The sequence below is a fragment of the Pleurodeles waltl genome, chromosome 3_1 (genome assembly GCF_031143425.1).
Source record: "Pleurodeles waltl isolate 20211129_DDA chromosome 3_1, aPleWal1.hap1.20221129, whole genome shotgun sequence".
Classification (NCBI taxonomy): Eukaryota; Metazoa; Chordata; class Amphibia; order Caudata; family Salamandridae; genus Pleurodeles; species Pleurodeles waltl.
In genome coordinates this window covers 611,431,619-611,445,406 of record NC_090440.1, presented here as the reverse complement: position 1 = coordinate 611,445,406, position 13,788 = coordinate 611,431,619, and positions in this window count along the sequence as shown.

Genomic DNA, 13,788 nt, shown 5'->3' with positions numbered 1-13,788 from the left:
ACTAACCACAAAGGGACACCGCACGCGGTCGAGGAGGTGCAGGGGAGGCTGTGGTTCCCGCTCGAACTCCCCACTACTGGCCGCATCTGATAACTCGAAGGACCAAGGCCACCACAGAGATCTGAAGAGGATGAGAGAGATTTGGAGCAGCGGAGACCGTCCCGGGCTGGGGCTGATTCGTCAGGGATCACAGATTTATCATGCAGCCCGGCAGTATAACTTGATACCCAGAGAGAGGTCTCGGGGGGATATAGGCCACGTTGAAGTATTAATGTCATAGATATCTAACCATCATTACGTGCTTTTACTTCAGTGATCCGTCGATATGGAGGGGTCCACCACTGCTCAACTAGTTACAGTTACTGTTACCATCTCGCCAGGTTAAAGGGCGCGATGTTCTTGGGTAAGGGTGACAGATGCTTCTGGGGGGAAGTATGGGGTGGGGAGGGAGTTGGGGGTAGGAATGTTAAGTTCTATAGTAGGGGGTGCAATACTGTTCAATGTCAAGTTGACATGCTTGTTGGTTCTGGATTTGGTTAAAGTACAAGACAAACGACAGACAGACCTAAACGTCACAATAAAGCTCTCAAATCTACACATGGGTAATAGGAAGGGAGACACCTCAAACCCAGAGCAACTGCACCCGAGGGGCAGAGCCAAGACAGCTCCTTACACAGATTTCGATGAACCCAGTTCAGGCCATCTCATGGAATGTCAATGGACTCTTAGATAAGATAAAGCGCACTGCAGTGTTTACGTTCATACATAGATACCGACTTGAAGTGCTCCTACTGCAAGAAACACACCTTGCCGCTTCCTGGCACGAAGAGGGTTTGACAGGGTCTATCACACGGGGTTCATGCGTGGCTCAAGAGGTGTTGCGATTCTCCTACACCGCTCTTTCCCTTTGAAAGTGGTGCAGACTTGGAAAGATAATCAGGGCCAGTTTGTGGCCATTACTGGTAGAGTGGGAGGGGTGACGATCAACATAGTCAGTGTGTATGTTCCCCCAACGCTACAACGGGGAACCACCAAAGAGCTGACTCAGCTTCTCCTGGGCCTACCTCCGGGGCTAACTATGCTGGGGGGTTACTTTAATGCAGTCCCAGGCTCGACGTTAGATGTAGAGGGCCCAATAACTACTTACAGACGAGAAATTGCGACAGGCCTTGCGAACTGGTTCGCGGCGATGGGGCTCTGCAATGCATGGCGGCTATGGCATCCGAGACATAGGCAATTCACCCACACCTCGGCGGCACATGGTTCACAGTCTCGAATTGATCTGATACTGCTGCCCAGCACAGACTGCAGCGTCTTAACTCACATTGAGATTCTAGCAAGAGGCATATCTGATCACGCACCACTCCGCTTTGCTATAGGCCATACTCGACAGGCGAATCGCCCCATGTGGAGACTTGGTATTTGCAAGACGAAGAGTTTGTAGGGCAACTGCAACAAGCACCACTTGACTAAGACTGTACTGAAAGGGTCGGCCAAGGGCCTAATAAGAGAGATAGAGCACCTAAAAACTCATGATATTGAGTCACTAGGGAAACAGGCGGCAGAGCTCGAGCACGTACAGGAGAAAGAACCTAGCAAGAAAGGGGAACGACAGCTATCCCTAATATGAGAGGAAATCAGAGACCTATCCCTAGAAGCTGCGAAAGCCCTCTGGCGAGCAAGTACAGTGAGAATATATGGGTGGGGGGACAAGACAGGGAAATTACTCCACTGGCTGGTTTCCCACCGTAGAGCCTCAGGCATCATTTCCAAAATTTGGGATGGAGGCCATGGTAAGGTTGAGTGACACCAAGACATAGCAGAGGCCTTTGCCCGCTACTACAAAGTGCTATACAGGGCCTCAGAATCAGTCGATCCGGCCCATGCTCGTAGGCTATTAGATGGCATCTCCCTGCCCTGGCTGCCCCCTTCAGAGGTACAGATCCTGGACGAACCGCTGAGATAGGAAGAGATAAATGGAGCTATCGCGGGACTGAGAGCTGGGAAGGCCCCGGGCCCAGACAGCTTCACATCAGAATACTACAATAAATATAGGAAATAACTGGTACCCCATTTGATGGCCCTTTTCATAGAGGTAGAACAACAAGAGTGTTTTCCGAAAGAACTAGACGAAGCCACCATAGTGATGATCCCCAAATCCCAACCCCCATCACTGCACTGTGCGGACTATAGGCCGATCTTGCTGATTAACTGTGAGGTCAAAATCCTTGCCAACATTCTTGCAACATGCCTTAAAAGAGTCTTACCGATACTGATCCATTCAGACCAATGCAGATTCATGACAACCCGAAGTACCTGTCATTGTATCCGTCGCCTCCACGTGGCTCTTGATGAGAGACATAGATTACCCCGGGATCTAGCACTGCTCTTTATTGACTTTGAGAAGGCCTTTGACTCGGTGGACTGGAACTTCCTCTTTTTGGTGCTTCAAGAGGTGGGATTCGGACTGAGGTTCTGTCGCCTAGTCCGAGTGCTATATGCAGATCCCTCGGCCCGGGTGCAGGTCAAAGGGAACATGTCATCACTTTTTGAAGTCAGAAGGGGAACGAGACAGGGCTGTCCACTATCCCCCCTCCTCTTCGCTCTAGTTATAGAGCCTCTGGCCCAGATGTTCCGGACAGACCCGGAGTATTGTGGCTGGAAATGGAGGCACACCTGTAGGAAAGTACCATCTTGCCTGGCATGTTACCCCCATATTTCACTGTATATATGTTGTTTTAGTTGTATGTGTCACTGGGACCCTGCCAGCCAGGGCCCCAGTGCTCATAAGTGTGCCCTGTATGTGTTCCCTGTGTGATGACTAACAGTCTCACTGAGGCTCTGCTAACCAGAATCTCAGTGGTTATGCTCTCTCTTTGCTTTCCAAATTGTCACTAACAGGCTAGTGACCAATTTCACCAATTCACATTGGCATACTGGAACACCCTTATAATTCCCTAGTATATGGTACGGAGGTACCCAGGGTATTTGGGGTTCCAGGAGATCCCTATGGGCTGCAGCATTTCTTTTGCCACCCATGGGGACCTCTGACAATTCTTACACAGGCCTGCCACTGCAGCCTGAGTGAAATAACGTCCACGTTATTTCACAGCCATTTACCACTGCACTTAAGTAACTTATAAGTCACCTATATGTCTAACCTTTAACTGGTAAAGGTTGGGTGCTAAGTTACTTAGTGTGTGGGCACCCTGGCACTAGCCAAGGTGCCCCCACACCGTTCAGGGCAAATTCCCCGGACTTTGTGAGTGCGGGGACACCATTACACGCGTGCACTGTACATAGGTCACTACCTATGTACAGCGTCACAATGGTAACTCCGAACATGGCCATGTAACATGTCTAAGATCATGGAATTGTCACTCCAATGCCATTCTGGCATTGGGGAGACAATTCCATGATCCCCTGAGTCTCTAGCACAGACCCGGGTACTGCCAAACTACCTTTCCCGGGTTTTCACTGCAGCTGCTGCTGCTGCCAACCCCTCAGACAGGTTTCTGCCCTCCTGGGGACCAGCCAGGCTTGGCCCAGGAAGGCAGAACAAAGGACTTCCTCAGAGAGAGGGTGTTACACTCTCTCCCTTTGGAAAAAGGTGTCAGGGCTGGGGAGGAGTTGCCTCCCCCAGCCTCTGGAAATGCTTTGATGGGCACAGATGGTACCCATCTCTGCATAAGCCAGTCTACACCGGTTCAGGGATCCCCCAGCCCTGCTCTGGCGCGAAACTGGACAAAGGAAAGGGGAGTGACCACTCCCTTGACCTGCACCTCCCCTGGGAGGTGCCCAGAGCTCCTCCAGTGTGCTCCAGACCTCTGCCATCTTGGAAACAGAGGTGCTGCTGGCACACTGGACTGCTCTGAGTGGCCAGGGCCAGCATGTCACGTCAGAGACTCCTCCTGATAGGCTCTTACCTGTGTTGCTAGCCTATCCTCCTTCCTAGGTAGCCAAACCTCCTTTTCTGGCTATTTAGGGTCTCTGCTTTGGGGAATTCTTTAGATAACGAATGCAAGAGCTCATCAGAGTTCCTCTGCATCTCTCTCTTCACCTTCTGCCAAGGAATCGACGCTGACTGCTCAGGACGCCTGCAAAACCGCAACAAAGTAGCAAAGACGACTAATACAACATTGTATCGCTGATCCTGCCGCCTTCTCGACTGTTTTCCTGGTGGTGCATGCTGTGGGGGTAGTCTGCCTCCTCTCTGCACTAGAAGCTCCGAAGAAATCTCCTGTGGGTCGATGAAATCTTCCCCCTGCAACCGCAGGCAACAAAAGACTGCATCACCGGTCCTCTGGGTCCCCTCTCAGCACCACGAGCGTGGTCCCTGGAACTCAGCAACTCTGTCCAAGTGACTCCCACAGTCCAGTGACTCTTCAGTCCAAGTTTGGTGGCTGTAAGTCCTTGCCTCCCCACGCTAGACTGCATTGCTGGGTACCGCGTGATTTGCAGCTGCTCCGGCTCCTGTGCACTCTTCCAGGATTTCCTTTGTGCACAGCCAAGCCTGGGTCCCCGACACTCTAACCTGCAGTGCACAACCTCCTGAGTTGTCCTCCGGCGTCCTGGGATCTTCTTTTGTGACTTCGGGTGAGCTCCGGTTCACTCTTCTTCGTAGTGCCTGTTCTGGCACTTCTGCTGGTGCTGCCTGCTTCTGTGAGGGCTCCCTATCTTTCTGGGCGCCCCCTCTGTCTCCTCACACAATTAGTGACATCCTGGTCCCTCCTGGGCCACAGCAGCATCCAAAAACCCTAAGCGCGACCCTTGCAGCTAGCAAGGCATGTTTGTGCTCTTTCTGCGTGGGAACACCTCTGCAAGCTTCTTCACGACATGGGACATCCATCCTCCAAAGGGGAAGTTCCTAGTCCTCTTCGTTCTTGCAGAATCCACAGCTTCTACCATCCGGTGGCAGCTTCTTTGCATCCTCGGCTGGCATTTTCTGGGCATCTGCCCAATCTCAACTTTGTCGCGACTCTTGGACTTGGTCCCCTTGTTCCACAGGTACTCTCATCCGGAAATCCACCTTTGTTGCATTGCTGGTGTTGGTCTTCCTTGCAGAATTCCCCTATCACAACTTCTGTGCTCTCTGGGGAACATAGGTGCACTTTACACCTACTTTTCAGGGTCTTGGGGTGGGCTATTTTTCTAACCCTCACTGTTTTCTTACAGTCCCAGCGACCCTCTACAAGCTCACATAGGTTTGGGGTCCATTCGTGGTTCGCATTCCACTTTTGGAGTATATGGTTTGTGTTGCCCCTGTACCTATGTGCTCTCATTGCAATCTATTGTGACTATACATTGCTTGCATTACTTCCTTTTGCTATTACTGCATATTTTTGGTATTGTGTACATATATCTTGTGTATATTTGCTATCTTCATCCTGAGGGTACTCACTGAGATACTTTTGGCATATTGTCATAAAAATAAAGTACCTTTATTTTTTGTATATCTGTGTATTGTGTTTTCTTATGATATTATGCATATGACACCAGTGGTTTAGTAGGAGCTTTGCATGTCTCCTAGTTCAGCCTAAGATGCTCTGCTAAGCTACCTTTTCTATCAGCCTAATCTGCTAGAACACCTCTTCTACACTAATAAGGGATAACTGGACCTGGTGCAGAGTGTAAGTACCCCTTGGTACCCACTACAAACCAGGCCAGCCTCCTACATTGGTTGTGCAGCGGTGGGATAAGTACTTGCAACTACTTACCACTTTGTCATTTTGTACTTTTCATAAGAGAAAAATATACAAAACAAGTTCAGTGTATGTACACCTAACCAAAAAGTTTTGCTTTTCTTCTCTTACTCTATTGCTAAGTGCTGAAAAGTACTTCTAAAACTTTCAAAAAGTTCTAAAAAGTTGAAAAAGTTTTTTTTCTGTTTCCTTAAAAAGTTCTGAAACTTTTTCTTTCTTTTTCTGTCCCTTAAACCCTTTTCTATCATGTCTGGGACAGGTCATACTCTTGCTCTGGCCAGCACAGCTTATGATCTCCTTAGTTGGAAAAATTTGAGGAGTCTCTGCATTGATAGAGGTTTAGGGGTAGGGAAGAATCCCTCTAGAGAATTGTTGATTAACATGCTCATTGAAAATGATAAGGCCTTAGCTGGCACATCTGTTGAGAAGTTAGGAGATGGTTCACATTCTGACTCTGGGGCAGCCCCAGCAAGAATGTTAGATGGTATTCTTTCCAACCTGCCCCTTAGCAGACCCCCTAGCATAGCTGGTACTAATGTGAGCTCTCATCACAGTAGGGATGGCATTCCTTTAGGCCAGGTTGTTAGGGTGCCAACTATTAGGGACAGGTCTCCTTCTGTTATTTCACATCATTCTTCTGTGTCAAAGCATGCCCAACCCACCCACCCTGATGACAGAATGTTAGAAAGGGAGCTCAATAGATTGAGAGTGGAAGAGACCAGGCTGAAGCTTAAACAGCAACAGCTGGCTCTAGACAGGGAATCTTTAGACTTAGAAAAATAAAGACAGAAGTTGGGGTTTGGACCCCATGGTGGCAGCAGCAGTATTACAGATAGTAATCCTGTAAAAGAGCATGATTCTAGGAATCTGCATAAGATAGTTCCCCCTTACAAGGAGGGGGATGACATTAACAAGTGGTTTGCTGCACTTGAGAGGGCCTGTGTTGTACAGGGGGTCCCTCAAAGGCAGTGGGCTGCTATCTTATGGCTATCTTTCAGTGGAAAGGGTAGGGATAGGCTCCTTACTGTTAAGGAAAGTGATGCCAATAATTTTACAGTTTTAAAGAATGCACTCTTGGATGGTTATGGCTTAACCACTGAACAGTACAGGATTAAGTTCAGAGAAACCAGAAAAGAGTCCTCACAAGACTGGGTAGACTTTGTTGACTATGCAGTGAAGGCCTTGGAGGGGTGGTTACATGGCAGTAAAGTTTCTGACTATGAAAGCCTGTATAATCTGATCCTGAGAGAGCATATTCTGAATAACTGTACGTCTGATTTGTTATACCAATATCTAGTGGACTCAGATCTGACCTCTCCCCAAGAATTGGGAAAGAAGGCAGACAAATGGGTCAGAACAAGAGTGAACAGAAAAGTTCATACACGGGGTGACAAGCATGGCAAGAAGAAGGATAGTAAGTTTTCAGACAAGGGTGGGGACAAATCTAAAAATTAGTCTTCATCAGGCCCACAAAAACACTCTGGTGGGGGTGGTGGGTCCAAATCCTCTTCTAATCAAGTAAAGAAACCATGGTGCTATTTATGTAAAGTAAAAGGCCATTGGACAACTGATGCCAGTTGTCCAAAGAAAAGCACCAAGCCTCCCACTACCACAACCCCTACTGCTACACCTGTGGCCCTAGTAATAGCAGTGGTGGTGGGAGCAAACCTACTAATAGCTAATCCAAGGGAGTAGCTGGGCTCACTTTTGGTAATTTAGTTGGGGTTGGTCTTGTTAGGGAGACCACAGAGGCTGTGCTAGTCTCTGAAGGTGCCATTGATTTGGCCACCTTGGTTGCTTGTCCCCTTAATATGGATAAGTGCAAGCAACTTCCCCTAATAAATGGTGTTGAGGTTCAGGCCTACAGGGACACAGGTGCCAGTGTTACCATGGTAATATAGAAACTGGTACACCCTGAACAACACCTACTTGGTCACCAGTACCAAGTGACTGATGCTCATAACAACACTCTTAGCCACCCCATGGCTGTTGTGAATCTCAACTGGGGGTGGGGTTACTGGTCCAAAGAAAGTTGTGGTTGCCTCAGATTTACCTGTAGACTGTCTACTAGGGAATGATTTAGAGCCATCAGCTTGGGCAGAAGTGGAGTTGGAGGCTCATGCAGCAATGCAGGGCATTCCTGGGCATAATATTGCTTTAACCAGGGCTCAGGCCAAAAAGCAAAAAGGACAGGGTGACTTGGATCCTGGAACAATGGACCAAGTGCTCCCTAAAGCTAGGGTTAGTAAAGGTAAATCCCTACCTACTATCCCTCCCTCTACAGATGATTCAACTTCTGAGGAAGAAGAATTTCCCCCCTGTGCAGAACCTTCACCAGAGGAGCTGGAAGCAGACACTGCTGAGCTTTTGGGTGGAGGGGGGCCTGCCAGGGAGGAGCTGAGTGTGGCACAGCAGACATGTCCCACACTAGAGGGTCTTAGATAGCAAGCTGTCAAACAGCAAAATGGGGATGTCAGTGACTCACACAGAGTTTACTGGGAGGACAACCTCTTGTATACAGAGGCAAGGGACCCAAAACCTGGAGCAGCCAGGAGATTGGTCATTCCCCTGCAATACAGAGAGTTCCTCCTAACTCTAGCCCACGACATTCCCTTGGCTGGACATCTTGGGCAAATTAAAACATGGGAAAGGCTTGTCCCCCTGTTTCATTGGCCTAGGATGTCAGAGGACACAAAAGATTTTTGTAAGTCCTGTGTCACCTGTCAATCCAGTGGCAAGACTGGTGGCACCCCAAAAGCTCCCCTTATTCCACTACCTGTGGTTGGGGTTCCCTTTGAAAGGGTAGGGGTTGACATAGTTGGCCCCCTTGACCCTCCTACTGCTTCAGGCAATAGGTTTATCTTGGTGGTAGTGGACCATGCCACAAGATATCCTGAAGCAATTCCTCCAAGGACCACTACAGCTCCTGCAGTGGCAAAGGCCCTCCTGGGAATCTTTTCCAGGGTGGGGTTCCCAAAAGAGGTGGTATCAGACAGGGGTAGCAACTTTATGTCTGCATACTTGAAGGCCATGTGGAAGGAATGTGGTGTAACATACAAATTCACCACACCTTATCATCCACAAACAAATGGACTGGTTGAGAGGTTTAACAAAACTCTCAAAGGAATGATAATGGGACTCCCTGAAAAACTCCGGAGGACATGGAATGTACTGTTACCTTGCCTCCTTTTTGCTTACAGGGAGGTACCCCAAAAAGGAGTGGGCTTCAGCCCCTTTGAACTCCTATTTGGACACCCTGTAAGAGGTCCTCTAACACTTGTAAAGGAGGGTTGGGAACAACCTTTAAAAGCTCCTAAGCAAGACATAGTGGACTATGTACTTGGCCTAAGATCCAGAATGGCTGAGTATATGAAAAAGGCCAGTAAAAACCTTCAGGCAGCCAAGAGCTCCAAAAGCAATGGCATGACCAGAAGGCTGTTCTGATTCAGTACCAACCAGGGCAGAAAGTGTGGGTTTTGGAGCCTGTGGCCCCAAGAGCACTCCAAGACAAATGGAGTGCACCCCACATTATTGTTGAAAAGAAGGGAGAAGTCACCTACTTGGTTGACTTAGGCACTGCCAGGAGTCCCCTTAGGGTGCTCCATGTCAATCGCCTGAAATCCTACTATGACAGGGCTGATCTCACCCTGCTCATGGCAACAGATGAAGGACAGGAAGAAGAGAGTGACCCTCTCCCTGATCTCTTCTCTTCCACAGAACAAGATGCTCTAGTGGAAGGTGTAGTTTTAGCAGATTGTCTTACTGCTGAGCAGAAAGACCACTGCATAAATCTCCTGGGTCAGTTTTCTGAACTAATTTCTACTGTGCCAGGCACCACTTCTTGACGTGAGCACACTATAGATACTGGAGACAGCATGCCTGTCAAAAGTAAGATCTATAGGCAGCCTGACCATGTCAGAGACTGCATAAAACAAGAAGTTCAGAAAATGCTTGAACTGGGAGTGGTTGAACACTCTGAAAGTCCATGGGCCTCTCCTATGGTACTTGTACCAAAGCCTCACTCTAAAGATGGAAAAAAGGAAATGAGGTTTTGTGTAGATTACAGAGGTCTCAACCAGGTAACTAAAACTGATGCTCACCCTATACCCAGGGCAGATGAGCTAATAGATACAGAGCTCCAAAAGCAATGGCATGACCAGAAGGCTGTTCTGATTCAGTACCAACCAGGGTAGAAAGTGTGGGTTTTGGAGCCTGTGGCCCCAAGAGCACTCCAAGACAAATGGAGTGCACCCCACATTATTGTTGAAAAGAAGGGAGAAGTCACCTACTTGGTTGACTTAGGCACTACCAGGAGTCCCCTTAGGGTGCTCCATGTCAATCGCCTGAAATCCTACTATGACAGGGCTGATCTCACCCTGCTCATGGCAACAGATGAAGGACAGGAAGAAGAGAGTGACCCTCTCCCTGATCTCTTCTCTTCCACAGAACAAGATGCTCTAGTGGAAGGTGTAGTTTTAGTAGATTGTCTTACTGCTGAGCAGAAAGACCACTGCATAAATCTCCTGGGTCAGTTTTCTGAACTCATTTCTACTGTGCCAGGCACCACTTCTTGACGTGAGCACACTATAGATACTGGAGACAGCATGCCTGTCAAAAGTAAGATCTATAGGCAGCCTGACCATGTCAGAGACTGCATAAAACAAGAAGTTCAGAAAATGCTTGAACTGGGAGTGGTTGAACACTCTGAAAGTCCATGGGCCTCTCCTATGGTACTTGTACCAAAGCCTCACTCTAAAGATGGAAAAAAGGAAATGAGGTTTTGTGTAGATTACAGAGGTCTCAACCAGGTAACTAAAACTGATGCTCACCCTATACCCAGGGCAGATGAGCTAATAGATACACTGGCATCTAAGCACCTTTGATTTGACTGCAGGGTATTGGCAGATCAAGTTATCAGAGGATGTTAAAGCAAAAACTGCATTTTTGACTATTGGAGGGCACTACCAATTCACAGTAATGCCCTTTGGTTTGAAAAATGCACCTGCCACTTTTCAGAGGTTGGTGAATACAGTCCTGCAAGGGTTGGCGGCTTTTAGTGCAGCATATCTAGATGATATAGCTGTCTTTAGCTCCACCTGGGATGATCACCTGGTCCACCTGTGGAACGTTTTGGAGGCCCTGCAGAAGGCAGGCCTCACTATCAAGGCTTCAAAGTGCCAGATAGGGCAGGGAAAAGTGGTTTATCTGGGACACCTTGTAGGTGGAGAACAGATTGCAGATTGCAGATTTCAGGGGAAAATCCAAACTATTATGGATTGGGTTCCCCCTACAACTCAGACCCAGGTGAGAGCCTTCTTAGGCCTCACTGGGTATTACAGGAGGTTCATAAAGAACTATGGCTCCATAGCAGCCCCTCTTAATGACCTCACTTCAAAGAAAATGCCTAAAAAGGTATTATGGACAGCTAGCTGTCAGAAAGCTTTTGAGGAGCTGAAACAGGCCATGTGCTCTGCACCTGTCCTAAAAAGCCCATGTTACTCCAAGAAATTCATTGTTCAAACTGATGCATCTGAATTAGGGGTCTTAGGCCTCACTGGGTATTACAGGAGGTTCATAAAGAACTATGGCTCCATAGCAGCCCCTCTTAATGACCTCACTTCAAAGAAAATGCCTAAAAAGGTATTATGGACAGCTAGCTGTCAGAAAGCTTTTGAGGAGCTGAAACAGGCCATGTGCTCTGCACCTGTCCTAAAAAGCCCATGTTACTCCAAGAAATTCATTGTTCAAACTGATGCATCTGAATTAGGGGTAGGGGCAGTCTTATCACAACTCAATTCTGAGGGCCAGGATCAACCTGTTGCTTTTATCAGCAGGAGGTTGACCCCTAGAGAAAAGCGTTGGTCTGCCATAGAGAGGGAGGCCTTTGCTGTGGTCTGGGCACTGAAGAAGTTGAGGCCATACCTGTTTGGCACTCACTTCATTGTTTAGACAGACCACAAACCTCTACTTTGGCTAAAACAAATGAAAGGTGAAAACCCTAAATTGTTGAGGTGGTCCATATCTCTACAGGGAATGGACTATACAGTGGAACATAGACCCGGGAGTACCCACTCCAATGCAGATGGACTCTCCAGATATTTCCACTTAGACAATGAAGACTCATCAGGTCATGGCTAGTCTTATTGTCCTTCGTTTGGGGGAAGGTTGTGTAGGAAAGTACCATCTTGCCTGGCATGTTACCCCCATATTTCACTGTATGTATGTTGTTTTAGTTGTATGTGTCACTGGGACCCTGCCAGCCAGGGCCCCAGTGCTCATAAGTGTGCCCTGTATGTGTTCCCTGTGTGATGACTAACTGTCTCACTGAGGCTCTGCTAACCAGAACCTCAGTGGTTATGCTCTCTTTGCTTTCCAAATTGTCACTAACAGACTAGTGACCAATTTCATCAATTCACATTGGCATACTGGAACACCCTTATAATTCCCTAGTATATGGTACTGAGGTACCCAGGGTATTGGGGTTCCAGGAGATCCCTATGGGCTGCAGCATTTCTTTTGCCACCCATAGGGACCTCTGACAATTCTTACACAGGCCTGCCACTGCAGCCTGAGTGAAATAATGTCCACGTTATTTCACAGCCATTTACCACTGCACTTAAGTAACTTATAAGTCACCTATATGTCTAACCCTTACCTGGTAAAGGTTGGGTGCTAAGTTACTTAGTGTGTGGGCACCCTGGCACTAGCCAAGGTGCCCCCACATCGTTCAGGGCAAATTCCCTGGACTTTGTGAGTGCGGGGACACCATTACACGCGTGCACTGTACATAGGTCACTACCTATGTACAGCGTCACAATGGTAACTCCGAACATGGCCATGTAACATGTCTAAGATCATGGAATTGTCACCCCAATGCCATTCTGGCATTGGGGAGACAATTCCATGATCCCCCGAGTCTCTAGCTCAGACCTGGGTACTGCCAAACTACCTTTCCCGGGTTTTCACTGCAGCTCCTGCTGCTGCCAACCCCTCAGACAGGTTTCTGCCCTCCTGGGGTCCAGCCAGGCTTGGCCCAGGAAGCAAGAAAAAAGCACTTTCTCAGAGAGAGGGTGTTACACCCTCTCCCTTTGGAAAAAGGTGTCAGGGCTGGGGAGGAGTAGCCTCCCCCAGCCTCTGGAAATGCTTTGATGGGCACAGATGGTGCTCATCTCTGCATAAGCTAGTCTACACCGGTTCAGGGATCCCCCAGCCCTGCTCTGGCACGAAACTGGACAAAGGAAAGGGGAGTGACCACTCCCCTGACCTGCACCTCCCCTGGGAGGTGCCCAGAGATCCTCCAGTGTGCTCCAGACCTCTGTCATCTTGGAAACAGAGGTGCTGCTGGCACACTGGACTGCTCTGAGTGGCCAGTGCCAGCAGGTGACGTCAGAGACTCCTCCTGATAGGCTCTTACCTGTGTTGCTAGCCTATCCTCCTTCCTAGGTAGCCAAACCTCCTTTTCTGGCTATTTAGGGTCTCTGCTTTGGGGAATTCTTTAGATAACGAATGCAAGAGCTCATCAGAGTTCCTCTGCATCTCTCTCTTCACCTTCTGCCAAGGAATCGACCGCTGACTGCTCAGGACGCCTGCAAAACCGCAACAAAGTAGCAGAGACGACTAATGCAACATTGTATCGCTGATCCTGCCGCCTTCTCGACTGTTTTCCTGGTGGTGCATGCTGTGGGGGTAGTCTGCCTCCTCTCTGCACTAGAAGCTCCGAAGAAATCTCCTGTGGGTCGACGGAATCTTCCCCCTGCAACTGCAGGCAACAAAAGACTGCATCACCGGTCCTCTGGGTCCCCTCTCGGCATGACAAGCGTGGTCCCTGGAACTCAGCAACTCTGTCCAAGTGACTCCCACAGTCCAGTGACTCTTCAGTCCAAGTTTGGTGGAGGTAAGTCCTTGCCTCCCCACGCTAGACTGCATTGCTGGGTACCGCGGGATTTGCAGCTGCTCCGTCTCCTGTGCACTCTTCCAGGATTTCCTTTGTGCACAGCCAAGCCTGGGTCCCTGACACTCTAACCTGCAGTGCACAACCTCCTGAGTTGTCCTCCGGCGTCGTGGGATCTTCTTTTGTGACTTCGGG